The following is an 18,143-nucleotide window of genomic DNA, read 5'->3' as shown; positions in this document are numbered from 1 at the left end:
TTCTTCTGCTCTGCTGTCCAGCAGCCTTCTCAGCAGGCTTCTAATTGTCCCAAGCAATAAATCACTCTCACTTCCCACTCGTTAAATATTTATTTTGTGTTAATTAAGCCCTAGTTCCCAGGGTGGAAACGCACCTGTGTGTGCGTGGGGGGATCCACACCAGAAGTGAGAAACCTTGTTCCCACAAGATGCCGTGATACATTCACTATTTCATTTCAACTTTTAACTTGCTAATGCAGGACCCAAGAACATCTCCCACTCACAGGAAAGAAACTGTAATGTTAGATCAAATCTTCTGTACCTACTGGCAAAGAGCTCTACACTGCATATCAAATAAAATAACACCTTTTGGTTTTGTCAATTAATTTCTTATCTAATCTTCTCTCTCTCTCTCTTTCTCTCCCTCTCCCTCCCTCCCATCCTCCATCCTTCCCTGTCCTGCAGATCCCAGTCATGACGGGGGCCTTCATGGACTCCTCACCCAATGACAACTACAGTGCCGACCACTCGCTCTTCAATTCCTCGGCCAGTGTCCACGCCGCCTCTGCGGCCACCTCAGCCCAGGCCCAGCAGGACGACCAGTCCTCGTCCAGTGACGCTATCTGGCTCTGGATTGCCATCATTGCTACTATCGGCAACATTGTGGTGGTGGGAGTGGTCTACGCATTCACCTTCTGATCCATCTTGCCTTCCTGTCCACCAAGACAAAAATTTGTGAGCCTCCCCATAGGGGAACGTGATAAAAGACAAAGGATAAATATCACATAATGTATGACCAAAGGGCTCCGGGATGCAAACGCTGACTGTGGTGTGGGGTTTCTTTAGTTGAAGCTTCAGCAACATTCACTTTCAATTAAAAAAACTCAACGTTTCGGGATAGGAACAGTATACAAGTTCAACTGAAGTCTGAATGGTATTTTCAACTTTAGTCGCCTAACTTTCAGTAGACATCACGCTCCTGAATGTTGTTGTGTTGCATTGTGGTGCTGAAGGGGATAAGATACGGACAGGGTGAACCGGACCATCTTAAATGTCCCCCAGATAGATGAGAGGCAATTAAGAGGAGTGCTGCTTAATTATTTGGATGAACAGAGACGTGAATCTTAAAACATTTAAGTGACGCTGGGAATACTTCTGCATTAGCCATGGGCTCAGCTTCTTACAGTTCATTATCTGTTCTGTCAAAAGAACGCTCAAATTATTATCTTTCCTTTGTAAATCGACAGAAAATGGACCAACGGACACTGGCTTTAATGAAACATTCCTGAAACACCCTACAACTGTTTTTGCTTCTCAGTTTCTGTAGCAATGCCACACCAGTTTATGGTCCAATAAGAAAATCACTCCACCATATAATTTACTCTGCTAAATCTGCATCTGAAACATTATTTATTACACCACAGTACATCTATCAATGACATTTCACTTTTTTATAACAAACCTCTCACAAAGACATTGAAGTATACAGTGAGGGAAAAAAGTATTTGATCCCCTGCTGATTTTGTACGTTTGCCCACTGACAAAGAAATTATCAGTCTATAATTTTAATGGTAGGTTTATTTGAACAGTGAGAGACAGAATAAAAACAAAAAAATCCAGAAAACCGCATGTCAAAAATGTTATAAATTGATTTGCATTTTAATGAGGGAAATAAGTATTTGACCCCCTCTCAATCAGAAAGATTTCTGGCTCCCAGGTGTCTTTTATACAGGTAATGAGCTGAGATTAGGAGCACACTCTTAAAGGGAGTGCTCCTAATCTCTGCTTGTTACCTGTATAAAAGACACCTGTCCACAGTAGCAATCAATCAATCAGATTCCAAACTCTCCACCATGGCCAAGACCAAAGAGCTTTCCAAGGATGTCAGGGACAGGATTGTAGACCTACACAAGGCAGGAATGGGCTACAAGACCATCGCCAAGCAGCTTGGTGAGAAGGTGACATCAGTTGATGCGATTATTCGCAAATGGAAGAAACACAAAAGAACTGTCAATCTCCCTCGGCCTGGGGCTCCATGCAAGATCTCACCTCGTGGAGTTGCAATGATCATGAGAATGGTGAGGAATCAGCCCAGAACTACACGGGAGGACCTTGTCAATGATCTCAAGGCAGCTGGGACCATAGTCACCAAGAAAACAATTGGTAACACACTACACCGTGAAGGACTGAAATCCTGCAGCGCCCGCATGGTCCCCCTGCTCAAGAAAGCACATATACATGCCCGTCTGAAGTTTGCCAATGAACATCAGAATGATTCAGAGGACAACTGGGTGAAAGTGTTGTGGTCAGTTGAGACCAAAATGGAGCTCTTTGGCATCAACTCAACTCACCGTGTTTGGAGGAGGAGGAATGCTGCCTATGACCCCAAGAACACCATCCCCACCGTCAAACATGGAGGTGGAAACATTATGCTTTGGGGGTGTTTTTCTGCCAAGGGGACTGGACAACTTCACCGCATCAAACCGACGATGGATGGGGCCATGTACAACCAAATCTTGGGTGAGAACCTCCTTCCCTCAGCCTGGGCATTGAAAATGGGTCGTGGATGGGTATTCCAGCATGACAATGACCCAAAACACACGGCCAAGGCAACAAAGCAGTGGCTCAAGAAGAAACACATTAAGGTCCTGGAGTGGCCTAGCCAGTCTCCAGACCTTAATCCCATAGAAAATCTGTGGAGGGAGCTGAAGGTTCGAGTTGCCAAACGTCAGCCTTGAAACCTTAATGACTTGGAGAAGATCTGCAAAGAGGAATGGGACAAAATCCCTCCTGAGATGTGTGCAAACCTGGTGGCCAACTACAAGAAACGTCTGACCTCTGTGATTGCCAACAAGGGTTTTGCCACCAAGTACTAAGTCATGTTTTGCAGAGGGGTCAAATACTTATTTCCGTCATTAAAATGCAAATCAATTTATAACATTTTTGACATGTGTTTTTCTGGACTTTTTGGTTGTTATTCTGTCTCTCACTGTTCAAATAAACCTACCATTAAAATGATAGACTGATCATTTCTTTGTCAGTGGGCAAATGTACAAAATCAGCAGGTGATCAAATACTTTTTTCCCTCACTGTATGACCAAGGTAGACCTGAAAGATATAAGCACATTCTACTTGAGCAGAAATAATGTACAGCTTTAGGTTGTCATAGCCTAATTGTTATTTAGCTACCCTCTTTGGAGTCTTCATGTGCTGTATAAGCTAAATAAGCTGTGTTCTATCTGTTTCTATCAAGCTGGTCTCTTCAAATGTAGAACTGTTCAGTGAATTAGCTTTTTGCTGCCATGGGGTCCAGGGCCAGTTGAGAATATTAACAGGCTCTTTTCAAGACACTAGCGAGGCCCCTGGTGTCACCACAGTGGGTGTTCTCAAGTACCCAACTCTCTCCAAACATTGTACCAACACACAGGTTCTATTGTACATGTACTAAATGACTTAAATGTAAATGTAAAATGTAAATGTATGTACATGGATGTCAGGGGTGATCATTTCTTAAGGTTGTCACAGTGACAGAGCTTAATTATTGACTGCTTTCTGTCTAGAAAGGAACTGAAAAGAACCGACAAGGTTGGTAAATGTGATGGATTGATAAAAACATGTTTAAACTCAGCCCCAAAGCATTCTGTTCAGCTGAAAAGAGCCACTCCCTTTTTGATTTGATTTTGTCTTCTCTCCAGGAGACCGTTGTTCTTGAATGTTGGCTGGCTTGCCCTAACAGCTGCAATTGTATCTGAGAGAGTGATAAATTAATTTGGTCCAAGTTCCCCATTATAATAATTAGGTGGGTGCTTATATTTGTCCTACACCACACGTACAAGTGCAAAGTGGAAATGTGTTTTTTGCATTATCCCACTCCCCCTCAGAGTGGGGCAGAGTCAGAAATCAGACATTATTGACAGCAACCCTGGAGCAATTAGGGTTAAGTGCCTTGCTCAAGGGCACATCAACAGATTTTTAACCAAGTCAGCTCGGTAATTGAACCAGTGACCTTTCAGTTACTGGCCCAACACTCCTAACAGCAAGGCTACCTGCTGCCAGTGAGTTGTTATATCAGACACATTATATAATGATTTATGAATAGCTTTGCACATGCATTGCTGAAGTCAATAGCAATTTTCTTGTGTATACATCCCCCGCTCTTGAGTTGATGCAGAGGGTCAACATTGATTCCATCAACCTTTTTGACATATTTTTGTGATATATGATTTTAAGTTACAGGGCATCATATAGCGATAAGCTAGAAAGAGAGTAGGGGCTTGTTTGTATTCAATGACGTTCTTATGTGACCTTGATAAAAGAAGACTTTGTAGTAAGACTATCTAGAAGGTTGTAGAGGGTTTCTCATGTCTTGGTATATGTATACACTGTACATATTGGTATTTATATAACATACAGTAAGTACTTAGTTACATTAACCAATTACGATAGAATTTCCAGCAAATTGTATTATTTAAATCCCCAATAAGAAGTAAAATGTGTAAGTGTTTAGCAATGTTGTAATTAAAATTCACAATATTCTTTTTTGTAAGAAAATGTATTACATGAAAGTTTCAGGATTGCTGTATATGTCTCCATAAATACTTATTGCGTGAAAAATGTCCCATTCATTCCAACAGGGAAATGCATCAACAGAAGTTTTACTTTAAAACTGTACAGTGGGACACGTGTACATTGTGAAAGTGTTAAACGTAACACTTTCTGAGCTAAATGTGCACTTGGGGAAAAGTCTGAAATCTCACCACAAGACTTAACCTACGCACAACACAATATATCACATGAGTAGAAATTGACCTATTCAGTTTGTGAGACAAGCTCCTCGCACTGCTTCCTACTGAAGGTACAGTACCAGTCAAAAGTTTGGACACACCTAGTCATTCAAGGGTTTTTCTTTATTTTTACTGTTTTCTACATTGTAGAATAACAGTGAAGGCATCAAAACTATGAATTAACACATAAGGAATCATGTAGCAACCAAAAAAGTGTTAAACAAATCAAAATATATTTGAGATTTGAAATTCTTCAAAGTAGCCACCCTTTAATGACAGCTTTACACACTATTGGCATTCTCTCAACCAGCTTCATGAGGTAGTCACCTGGAATGCATTTCAATTAACAGGTGTGCCTCGTTAAAAGTTAATCTGTGGAATGTATTTCCATCTTGAGCCAATCAGTTGTGTTGTGACAAGGTAGGGATAGCCCTATTTGGTAAAAGACCAAATCCATATTATGGCAAGAACTTCTCAAATAAGCAAAGAGAAACGACAGTCCATCATTACTTTAAGACATGAAGGTCAGTCAATGCGGAATATTTCAAGAACTTTGAAAGTTTCTTCAAGTGCAGTCGCAAAAACCATCAAGCTCTATGATGAAACTGGCTCTCATGAAGACCATCACAGGAAAGGAAGACCCAGAGTTACCTCTGCTGCAGAGGATCACTTAATTAGACTTAACTGCACCTCAGATTGCAGCCCAAAAAAATGCTTCACAGAGTTCAAGTAACAGTCACGAATCAACATCAACTGTTCAGATGAGACTGCGTGAATCAGGCCTTCATGGTCGATTTTCTACAAAGAAACCACTACTAGAGGACACCAATGATAAGAAGAGACTTGTTTGGGCCAAGAAACACAAGCAATGGACATTAGACTGGTGGAAATCTGTCCTTTGGTCTGATGAGTCCAAATTTGAGATTTTTGGTTCCAACCGCCTTGTCTTTGTGAGACGCAGAGTAGGTGAACGGATGATCTCCGTATGTGTGGTTCTCACCGTGAAGCATGAAGGAGGAGGTGTGATGGTGCTTTGCTGGTGACACTGTCAGTGATTCATTTAGAATTTAAGGCACACTTAACCTGCAGTGATACGCCATCCCATCTGGTTTGCTCTTAGTGGGACTATCATTTGTTTTTCAACAGGACAATGACCCAACACACCTCCAGGCTGTGTAAGGGCTATTTGACCAAGAAGGATAATGATGGAGTGCTGCATCAGATGACCTGGCCTCCACAATCACCCGACCTCAACCCAATTGAGGTTTGGGATGAGTTGGATGGCAGAATGAAGGAAAAGCAACCAACAAGTGCTCAGCATATGTGGGAACTCCTTCAAGACTGTTGCAAAACCATTCTAGGTGAAGCTGGTTCAGGGAATGCCAATAGTGTGCAAAGTTGTCATCAAGGCAAAGGGTGGCTACTTTGAAAAATCAAATTTTGATTTGTTTAAGACTTTTTTGGTTACATGATTCCATGTGTGTTATTTCATAGTTTTGATGTCTTCACTATTATTCTACAATGTAGAAAATAGTAAAAATAAAGAAAAACCCTTGAATGAGTAGGTGTGTCCAAACGTTTGACTGGTACTGTTTATGGACTGGCATTGATTACTAGTGGATGCTGTGCTCCCAGGTGAGATTGATACAAGACAAGCATTGTACCATCACTCACTCTGACACAGGCACAGGTTGTACATATCTCTGTCTGGATGTGAGCCGATATCATTCCTTCACTGAAACCAGGAGAAGTTTCCTCATTTTACTTTTGAGATTTAAAAAGGCTTCTGAAGTTTGAAATTTCCACTTTGAAATGTCAGACTTGACTTTCCCTTCCGGAAAATGTATTAACCCCTACAAAAAATGTCCATTAATTATAATCCACATAATATTTGACATGATCGATTGCTGCAGGGTTATTTTCCTGTTGCAGCAAACTGTATCAAATTAACATCCTACTCCTGTAGAGTCTACGACCAGTGTTGCTGTTGCCCTGACACACGTGCAACTCCCGACTGAAGAAAGGACGGAGTTGAGTTGGAGGGTCATTGATTCAGATAACGTTTTATTTGTCACATGCATTGTAAACAACAGGTGTAGGTAGACTAACAGTTAAATGTTTACTTACAGGTCTTTTTCCATCAATGCAGTTAAAGACAAAGATACTTTAAAAAAAACGCAAATTGTGAGGAATAAAGGAAAAAGGAATAAATAAAGGAATAAATACACAGGGAATAACAAAAAGCAATAATTATTAAAAAGAACATGGTAATATACAGGGTGTGCCAGTACCGAGTCGAAGTCCAGGGGTACAAGGTAAATGTAGCAGCTACAGTGCCTTCAGAAATTATTAACAACCCTTGACTTTTTCCACATTTTGTTGTGTTACAGGCTGAATTTAAAATGTATTACATTTCGTTTATTTGTCATGGGCCTACACACAATACCCCATAATGTCAAATTGGAATTATGTTTTTCAAAATTTTTACTAATGAATAAAAAATGAAAAGCTAAAATGTCTTGAGTCAATAAGTATTCAACCCCTTTGTTATGGCAAGCCTAAATAAGTTCAGGAGAAAAAATGTGCAACAAGTCACATAATAAGTTGCATGGACTCACTCTGTAAGCAATAATAGTGTTTAAAATCCTTAGGAGTCTATTGACGCACCCATGCGTCGATCTAAGTAACATAATAAAAAATCCCCATCAAAATCCGTCAGATTAAGCTAGAGCAGTGGTCACCAACCTTTTCTGAGTCACGATCACATTCACAGTCAAAAAGCAAGCTGAGATCTACTGCTCAGATTTTCTGTTGTTGACATTAACCTCACACAAACAGTTTTGTAGGAATGACGTTTGGGCAGCAGGCCTAATACATTATCACAGCATATTGGCTATATGATTGGCCTGCCAAATATTGTTAATCAGACCATATTATATTTCAAAACTCGAGCTTTGATAACAAAATAGATCAGTTGGTTTAGCACTTGTGAGGCACTGTGGAGCATGAATTTCAATAATTTGCTTTTTTATTTTACTGGACTGACGGTACCTGCATCTGATGGTCAACAAGGTCAAATCACGACGTCAGTGACCTTCAGGTCGAAAAGTCGGATCTCTAGAAAGATGCCAGAGTTTCCGACTTGGAATTCTGAGTGGATGACTGTTCAAAACAATTTTTCCCAACCTCCTCTCACGGTCCCTGCTCTCTCCTTCCTTTTCTCCGGTGAGACTGACCAGAGAGAGGGGACACCGTCTTCCACCTGATGGCGAAACTCGAGTCGCACCGCATCTGCCTCATGCACATATTCATGTTGTTCCTATGACCAGAGAAAGTTAAATATTCCTTAATATTAAAATCAACACGATGAGATGCTAATAATAATAAAATGTAGGGCTATCAAGACTTGGCTATTCATTCATTGCAGCTGCAGCCCGAGTGGAAGTATGGAGAAACACGCTTTGTAATAGTGTGGAATAAAAACAGTGACAGTGCTGAATATAAACGTAAACATGAACTCACTCATAAAAACAGCAGTTCTTTGTTGTATTCGTTGACAGTCTCTCTATGGACATGGTTTTAAAAGTTATTAAATCTTACATAGGCTAGTAGCCTATTAAATTTGGCTGTGGCCAGGGTCATGGAAGCTCTGTAGTCACGGTGGTTTGAGCTATCCGATTGGGCAGCGCAGTAGGTGCACTCGATTTAATCACAGATTTGCCGGTCCACCGGGTAGGCGGAGTTTGTCTCATGGGAACACTTTGCTTACGCGGTGCACAGGACTTTTTAATCAAGTGCACCTACTGGCAACAGCTCAACACGATTTTAAAAAAGGAGTGCAAGCCTTTATCGTTCGTTGGCTTTTCTACATAAATATTTAGTGATCGACTAGGAATGCCTTGAAGATCGCGATCGACCGGTTGGCGACCACTGAGCTAGAGATATCAGTTTTTGCATGGGCTGCATCTCAATCCAGCACATCCGCCTATGTCGGTTTTCTGCATTTGCAGTGGAAGGTGGCCGAGCTACACCAGTGTTTGTGAGAGTATCCTTAAAATCGCTAATCTCACGAAAACATCTGTAATGTCCAAACGGTTTGGACTACAAACAAATACCACTCTATGGAAAGGGGAGATTCTCAGTTTTGCCCTATGATCCCCACAAGTGTCACGGGACTCGTCTGAAGGTAACCGGTACTGGTTTATTAAAATTAAGAGAGTTTTGTGCCCAAAAACAAGGCTTAAATATGTGTCCAAAAAACGTTTATATTTCCTCAGCTTTCTTATACAGTATCTCCTTTTTATAGGAAAGACACTTCAAAAACTTTTTCCTTACGATTTATGTTTTGATTGTCTGTATCTCCATTCATTAATTTGTTATTCAATGCGTTTCTATGGGCTATACTACAGGCGTCCTTCCTAACTCAATTGCCGGAGAGGAAGGAAACTGCTCAGGTATTTCACCATGAGGCCAATGGTGACTTTTAAACAGATACAGAGTTTAATGGCTGTGACAGGAGAAAACGGAGCATGGATCAACAACATTGTTACTCCACAATACTAACCTAATTGACTTAGGGAAAATAAGAAAGTCTGTATAGAATAAACATATTCTAAAACATGCATCCTGTTTGAAACATGAGACTAAAATAATTATCCCATAAAATGTGGCAAAGCAATTAACTTTTTGTCCTGAATACAAAATGTTATGTTTGGGGCAAATCCAATATAACACATTACTGAGTGACACTCTCCATATTTCCAAGCATAGTGGAGGCTGCATCATGTCATGGGTATGCTTGTAATCGTTAAGGACTGGGGAGTTTTGTTTGATAAAAAAATGTATGTAATGGAGATAAACACAGGCAAAATCTCAGAGGAAAATCTGGTTCAGTCTGCTTTCCACCAGACACTGGGAGATTAATTCACCTTTCAACAGGACAATAACCTTAAACACAAGGCCACATCTACACTGGAGTTACTACCAAGAAGACAGTGAATGTTCCTGAGCGGCTGAGTTACAGTTTTGACTTAAATCTATTTGAAAACCTATGACAACTTTGAAAAGAATAATGGGCAAATGTTGCACAATCCAGGTGTGGAAAACTCTTACAGACTCACAGCTGTAATTGCTGCCAAAGGTGCTTCTACAAAGTATTGACTCAGGGGTGTGAATACTTCTGTAAATGTTTTTCTGTATTCCATTCTCAATAAATGTGCAAACATTTCTAAAAATATGTTTTTGTCATTATGGGGTATTATGTGTAGACAATTCAGGCTGTAACAGAAAAAAATTGGAATAAGTCAAGGGGTATGAATGGGGCTGTTATGGTGACCGTATTACCTCCACACCGGCGGTCACGAGTCATGAAGGCGACGGTTTAGTCACTGTAATTAGGCTTCTCCAAGCTCTGCTGCTGCTTATGGTCATTAGTAGCCTACCAAACTTGCTAACTTTATATTTATTTAACTAGGAAAGTCAGTTAAGAACAAATTCATATTTACAATGATGGCCTACCAAAAGGAAAAATGCCTCCGGCGGGGTCGGGGACTGGGATAAAAAAAAATATATATAATAAATATAGGACAAAACACACATCACGGCAGAGAGACAACACAACACTACATAAAGAGAGACCTAAGACAACAACACAACATGGCAGGAGCACAACATGGTAGCAGCACAAAACATGGTACAAACATTATTGGGCACAGACAACAGCACAAAGGGTACAGTATACTGTACAGGTACAGTATGTGCTACTTCTTTAGCAGATATAAGGAGTATAGATTCAAAACCGAACTTGTTAAGTGCAATATTACAGCATTGCCCGACCTGGCTGTGGTGGAGAGCTCTGGCTGGAGAACCTGATTTAATGGCAGCCCCAGGTGAGTGGAGTAGGACAGGAGTTCACCTCAGCCCATGTGCTCTTGGCTCCACCATTAAAACACTGTGAGAATGAGGGAATGAGGTAAATGGTTCTGGTTTAATGGCCTGAGCAAAGTAGCAGAGTTCGCCTGCATCCCAAATGCCACCCTATTCCCTATACAGTGCACTACGTTTGACCAGCACAAGTCATGGTCAAAAGTAGTGCAATAAATAGGGAATAGCGTGCCATTTGGGTCACAACAACCTTCCCCTCTCTCTCTCTGACCTTTGACCTCCCTGACCTCCCCTCCCTTAGCATACTTGATGATGAAGTGGAGTGGGGATTGAGAAGAGAGGTTTGGGTGGGTGGATGGATGGATGGATGACAGAACTGGACTTTTTTTCAGGTGTGGTGCCATAGCAACAGTGAGAGGTACGGTAATAGAGTTAAACTTGCACCTTGGGACTTTGGCTGTTATTTTCAAACCTCCACATTTTCACCCACACAAATGGCACTCATCATTACATTTTACATTACATTTACATTTAAGTCATTTAGCAGACGCTCTTATCCAGAGCGACTTACAAAATGGTGCATTCACCTTATGATATCCAGTGGAACAACCACTTAACAATAGTGCATCTAAATCTTTTAAGGGGGGGGGGGTTAGAAGGATTACTTTATCCTATCCTAGGTATTCCTTAAAGAGGTGGGGTTTCAGGTGTCTCCGGAAGGTGGTGATTGACTCCGCTGTCCTGGCGTCGTGAGGGAGCTTGTTCTACCATTGGGGTGCCAGAGCCATGTCAAATCTCATTCATGTGTTATGGAAAAAGAACTGTAGCCTCTGCTGCTGCCTTGAAAATGTTTTATTACCATGGTGATAAACATAATTAGAAATGATTAGATTACATACTTTGCAAAGTTGGACATGGAGCAGTCAACTGAAGATGTGTCACGCCTCCATCTGTTTCACCTGTCCTTGTGATTGTCTCCACCCCCTCCAGGTGTCGCTTATTTTCCCGAGTGTATTTATCTCTGTCTCTTTGTGCCATTTCGTCTTGTCTTGTCAACTCAACTAGTGTGTTTTTCCTGTGCCCCTGCTTTTTCTATTCTCTCTTTTGTTAGTCCTCCCGGTTTTGACCCTTGCCTGCCCTGACACTGAGCCCGCCTGCCTGACCATACTGCCTGCCCTGACCACGAGCCTGCCTGCCACTCTGTACCTCCTGGACTCTGACCTTATGATCTTTTTGCCTGTCCACGACCATTCTCTTGTCTGCCCCTTGGATACTAATAAATAGACTCGAACCATCTGACTCCCGTGTCTGCATCTGGGTCTCGCCCTGTGCCCTTATAAGATGTGTGTTTTCAGTGAGATCCAATTTGGTATTTTATCCCTCTGTAATTGAAAGATTCTCCCATGATGAATTTGTCTTGGGACAGATTTTGTACTGTCATTAAAAACACACATTAAGCGCTCCTTCCTTTCTCCCAAACTAACAGAAGTGTAAATAATGTGCCTGGTCTAACTAAGAGAGGGAAAAGGAGGGAATGGATAGGAGTATGTGTCGTGTAGCCCAGGGCCACTGTAGCCATTTCATTCCCCCATGCCCATTGAGAATGCATCATTATAATTAGTCATTGTAACAGCTGTCTTCAGAAATGGACCAAGGCGCAGCGGGAATGTGGATACTCATAGTTTTTTAATAAACACAAGTAAAGCATCCACAGGGAAAAACAATAAACTCTACTCACGATGACAGGAACAGTTTTGCAGGCACACAACACGCAGTGCAAAAACAACTACCCACAACCCCAAAGAAAAACACACACTACTATATAGGACTCCCAATCAAAGGCAACTCAACACACCTGCCTTCAATTGGGAGTCCTAATCACCAACACAACACTTAACACACAAAAACCTGCCATGTCCTGACCAAAACTAATACAATACCTCCCTCTGCTGGTCAGGACGTGACAATACCCCCCCCCCCCCCCCCTCAAGGTGCAGACCCCGGAATGCACCTTACAAAAAAAAACAAAAAAAAATCCCCAATACCCCAACAAAACCCATAAACACTAACCCCTAAACAATAAGGGAGGTAAGGGAGGGTGGCTGCCGTCAACGATGGCACTGTGCTACACCCTCCCTCCCCAACCCACCTATCCTGGAGGTGGCTCAGGTGCGGGACGTGGACCTCGCTCCACCTTCGGCGTCGCACCACTTCGGTGGCGCCGATAGCTGCGCCGGGCAGACGGGCCACTCGGGCTGACCCTGGCAGACGGACCACTCTGCCTGGGCCGGACGACAGGCGGGCCACTCGGGCTGGGCCGCAGGACAGGCGGGCCACTCGGGCTGGGTCGGAGGACAGGCGGGCCACTCGGGCTGGGCCGGAGGACAGGCGGGGCACCCTGGCAGATCCGGGCAGGCGGGCCACTCTGGCAAATCCGGGCAGGCGGGCCACCCTGGCAAATCCGGGCAGGCGGGCCACCCTGGCAAATCCGGGCAGGCGGGCCACTCGGGCTGGGCCGGAGGACAGGCGGGGCACCCTGGCAGATCCGGGCAGGCTGGCCACTCAGGCAAATCCGGGCAGGCGGGCCACCCTGGCAAATCCGGGCAGGCGGGCCACTCGGGCTGGACCGGAGGACAGGCGGGCCACCCTGGCAGATCCGGGCAGTCGGGCCACCCTGGCAGATCCGGGCAGTCGGGCCACCCTGGCAGATCCGGGCAGTCGGGCCACCCTGGCAGATCCGGGCAGTCGGGCCACTCTGGCAGCTCCGAACAGGCAGGGCAGTCGGGCCGCTCTGGCGGATCCGGGCAGTCGGGCCGCTCTGGCGACTCCTGACTGGCGGGCAGCTCTGGTGACTCCTGACTGGCGGGCAGCTCTGGCGACTCCTGACTGGCGGGCAGCTCTGGCGACTCTTGACTGGCGGGCAGCTCTGGCGACTCCTGACTGGCGGGCAGCTCTGGCGACTCCTGACTGGCGGGCAGCTCTGGCGACTCTTGACTGGCGGGCAGCTCTGGCGACTCTTGACTGGCGGGCGACTCTTGACTGGCGGGCGACTCTTGACTGGCGGGCGACTCTTGACTGGTGGGCAGCTCTGGCGACTCTTGACTGGCGGGCAGCTCTGGCGACTCTTGACTGGTGAGGCTGGGCTGACGCACTAGATGCCTGATGCGTGGGGCCGGCACTGGATGTGCCAGCCTGGAGACACGCACCTCAGGGCTAGTGCGGGGAGCTGGCCTGGGGCTCCATCCTTGCCCCGTCAAACAGCCCTTGTGCCCCCCCCAAAAAATGTCTTGGGGCTGCCTCTCGGGTTCCCTTACCCGCTGTGTTCCCCAGTCCTCGCCAGCATTCCTCCTCTGCTTGGTCCTGTTTTGGTGGGTAGTTCTGTGACAGCTGTCTTCAGAAATGGATCAAGGCGCAGCGGGAATGTGGATACTCATAGTTTTTTAATAAACACAAGTAAAGCATCCACAGGGAAAAACAATAAACTCTACTCACGATGACAGGAACAGTTTTGCAGGCACACAACAAAAAACAACTACCCACAACCCCAAAGAAAAACACACACTACTATATAGGACTCCCAATCAAAGGCAACTCAACACACCTGCCTTCAATTGGGAGTCCTAATCACCAACACAACACTTAACACACAAAAACCTGCCACGTACTGACCAAAACTAATACAATACCTCCCTCTGCTGGTCAGGACGTGACAGTCATTGATAGTAGCTCAGAAATGTCTGTCAGTCACTCAAATAGGCAAGGCCATATTCTTAGAGTGTGAATATGAATATGAACCTGGTTCTGGTGGCTGGCTGCGGCCCTCGACTCTCAGGGTTGAGAAGGTTTCTGTCTCTGTCTGTCAACCAGAACAGCAAATGTCCTTAGAAAGAGAGGTGGATTTATGACAAGGCTTCCCTTTCAGAAAATATGAATGTGACCTAGGGCTGTTGCGGTGACCATATTACCGCCACACCGGCGGTCATGAGTCATGAATGTAGTCAAATTCCACGTGACCATTTAGTCGTGGTAATTAAGCTTCTCCAAGCTCTGATGCTGCTGATCTTCATTAGAAGCCATTCCAAACTTGCCAACTGCCTGGTACTCGGCACTCTATTGTCCCTCTAATCACGCTGACATCAATGCAAATGTAATTTATAATCGAATCAAACACTTCATAGGAGCCCATGGGCTCAGGTTGCGCAACATTTCTATAGGCTATGCAATTGAGCGAGAAAACAGAGTTATGGCCTCTTCTAAAAAGAGGAGGTTCCCATCAGCTTTCTATAGGCTAGGCCTACTATATTTATTTCTCAACTTTCCTAATATTAAGCACATTGCTTATATTTACAACAGGAGTATAGCCTACCTGGCTGGCTTGAAAATAAACGACGGGGAAAAGCGTCCTCCATTCGCTATTTAAGTGCATAGATGACATGTATTTTTTTTCCCGCTGCCCCTGTTTCAATACAGGTGCATGATAATGATCTATTCTAAATCAAAACAAATTTCACACATTTATTATTCAGTATATGTAAAGACAAGATTAAATCAAGAATAGTCTGATGGGTGACAATATTAACCTATCACTTGTGAATGATATACTATCACTTATATACTATGATGTCCAGCATAAGAAACGGCCTTTTGTTGCGACGTTTTAGAATCACAGACGCACACCTCATGTAGCCTAGCCCGTAGCCCTATGTGTTTCGATAGGTTTGTATTACAACTAAAGTGGCCAAATAACTTCTTAAAATGAAGCACATTAATCCCCTTTACAAGGGGTTTAGAGCCTAACTGGCATACATAAGCAACGCGTGAGTTTCAAGTTTGGGGAAGATTATTTTCACCATAAAAATGCACCTTTATAATAAAAGCATTACATACATAATCACATTTGTGGTCACTTTTAATCATGGTATTTTCCCGCTAATGGAACATGCTTATAGCTTACTGCCATGTGCACAGTGCTGTGCTTATAATGTGAAAAATTGCCTAATAGTTTATCATAATTTTAAGCTAAACGTTCGGATCTGTTGCGTCAGCCACATTGCGTTAAAACTGTTATTTTTTTATGCTAGTGGTTGTATTCATTTGGGTTTTACTGCACCTCACAACTGTCCCAGACTATATTTGGAATATTTATTTCTCACAGAGAATAGAATAGGTTGATTTTTGTACTATGGGGGATAGTAAATTGACATAGGCTAGTGATTTTGCTGTTCGTTAGGCCTACTCATCTTGTTAGCTGACGAAAAGTAAATGTGGACAGTTCTTCCAATATCTTCAATATACACCTCAGAATTGGATAAGAACGAGCGCAGTTGTGTCACCGATGTGTCTGTCTTCACTTGTAGCCTTTGAGAAAGACTCGATCAGGTGACAGAGAGCCATGTGAGTGAGAGGCGCTTCAGTTTGCACAGCACTCAAGGAGAAGGGCACAACGCAGCACTCCGGGCCACAAAAGGCATGGATATTGGAGTGTGTACAGCCTGCGCAGGAAACAAAGCAGAGCTCATGCCTTACAAGCAACTTCTTTCAAATCATCATTAGAGTCGCATCATACAGCCTTACAATGTATTAAAAATCAAAACATATAGCCCAACGTTTGTAGAACAACTAAAGTGTCATGTATACTCCCTCTCCGGCCTCTAGGTCATCAGGCTGCTGAATATCCCGCACACCTGTCACCATCGTCTCGCGCACCTGAGCCTCATGACACTCACCTGGACCCCATAACCTCCTTGATTATCTTCCCTATATCTGTCACTCTCCTTGGTTCTTTCCTCTAGAGTTATTAACTCTGTTTTCATGTCGGTGCGTTGTTTGTGATCATTGTTTATTTTATTTATTAAAACACTCACTCCCTGAACTTGCGTCCCGACTTTCAGCGCACTTGTTACATAAAGATACATTAATAACTCTAAATTAAGCATATAGGAGTACCTATTTCTTTGTTAACCGCTCAACACAGAATAGCCACATGTGTGCACTCCCTCAACTCATTTGGAGAAATATTTATATTTTATTCAAATTTTTTCAATTATATTCTTCATACTATAAAATAATGCTATAGAATTATAAGCAAATCTTATCTGCTAAATGAGCTAGTGTAGCCCACAGCCATTTGGCATAGCCACATCAGGACCTAACATAAGAACAACTCAGAGTATGCTATTCTTCTTTTCTGAGATTGACAAAAATGTCTTCATATCATGCTTCTTTAGACCTTTCTAAAATAAATATTCAATTTATTGTGAAGATGTAGGCTATATTATATGGATTTATTAGACTTTATAACATGTAGATGTTCAAAGGTCTGCATCAGTGTGGAAGCCAGGAGATGCTAAATGTGTTTATGTTAATTAACGGTTAATTACCGTGAGACCGGCAGTTGTTTGCTTGACAATCACCGGCTGACAGAATTTCATGACTGCCACAGTCCTAATGTGACCTCTAATCCACCTGAGCCCACAGCTGCATCTCTACAGTAGCATACCAAGCGCACAGAGGGACACAGAAGTGATCAGGATTCATAACAGTTGTTCCTGAGATTTTGCCCATCTTCCCAATGAGTCTTGTGACTATATGTACTGTATGTGGAGTGACAACGTCATAGTAAGACACCTGTCCACATGTCAACAGAGCCCTGTCAAGATCCTGTTACTACCAACTAGGGATCTGATTGGATATCAGCATGCAGGGCAGGTCTCCTGTCACCATGGCGACTGACGTGTATCAATCTTCTAGCCGGCTCATCCAGCCTTGCAGACAGAGTCAGCCTCCATGGAGTATCTCTTTCAGGGCTTTTGGCCAAAATCAAAGGAGATGCCCCTCTAGGGCCATGTTTTATGCATGATCTGTTGAACAGAGAAGGAAGGAGAAGGAGAGAGAGAGAGAGAGAGAGATAGAAAGAAAGAGAGCTTCAGGACACCACCAGTGGTATTACCAGTGGATGTTTTGTCCCTTTCTGTCCTCTGTGATTAATGTCTGAGCTGATGCTGACACAGAGAGCATGTGAAAGATTGATTGTTTGTGATATCAGTCATTTCTGCCTAATGAAGCATTAGGAACTCAACCAAGGTGACTGTTCTGTGTTTTCTGGTGTTTCCGTTCCTATCTCTTTCTTTTGATGTATTGGAGTGTAAGTTAATTTGTTTGCAATAAAAGCACAGCTCAGGTGTTATAAAATGTAATGTATGACATTTCTTATGTAGCGTTACAGTTTGTTGTTTTGTCACAGTTCGTTGACGCCACCAGCAGATCAAATCGAATCTGTTCAATTAGTTGACCACCTCATGCTCAGTCATAACAAATCACACTTCAGCATCTTGAAATAAATGAAATCACTGCTGACAGTTGACCAGGCAATGTGTGTGTGGTGTGTGTATGTGTATGTGTGTGTGTGTGTGTGTGTGTGTGTGTGTGTGTGTGTGTGTGTGTGTGTGTGTGTGTGTGTGTGTGTGTGTGTGTGTCCACCGTGTGTGTGCATGTGTA

General features: G+C 43.3%; 1 pseudogene; it reads left to right on the top strand.

Moving 5' to 3' along the window:
• The first annotated feature begins 325 nt into the window (after nt 1-325).
• On the top strand, nt 326-1,483 carry LOC106601673 (uncharacterized protein C14orf132 pseudogene; annotated as a pseudogene).
• The last annotated feature ends 16,660 nt before the right edge of the window (nt 1,484-18,143 follow it).

This window comes from Salmo salar, chromosome 01, assembly GCF_965601325.2.
Source record: "Salmo salar chromosome 01, fSalSal1, whole genome shotgun sequence".
NCBI classification, from domain to species: domain Eukaryota; kingdom Metazoa; phylum Chordata; class Actinopteri; order Salmoniformes; family Salmonidae; genus Salmo; species Salmo salar.
This window is presented reverse-complemented; position numbering and strand designations above follow the sequence as displayed.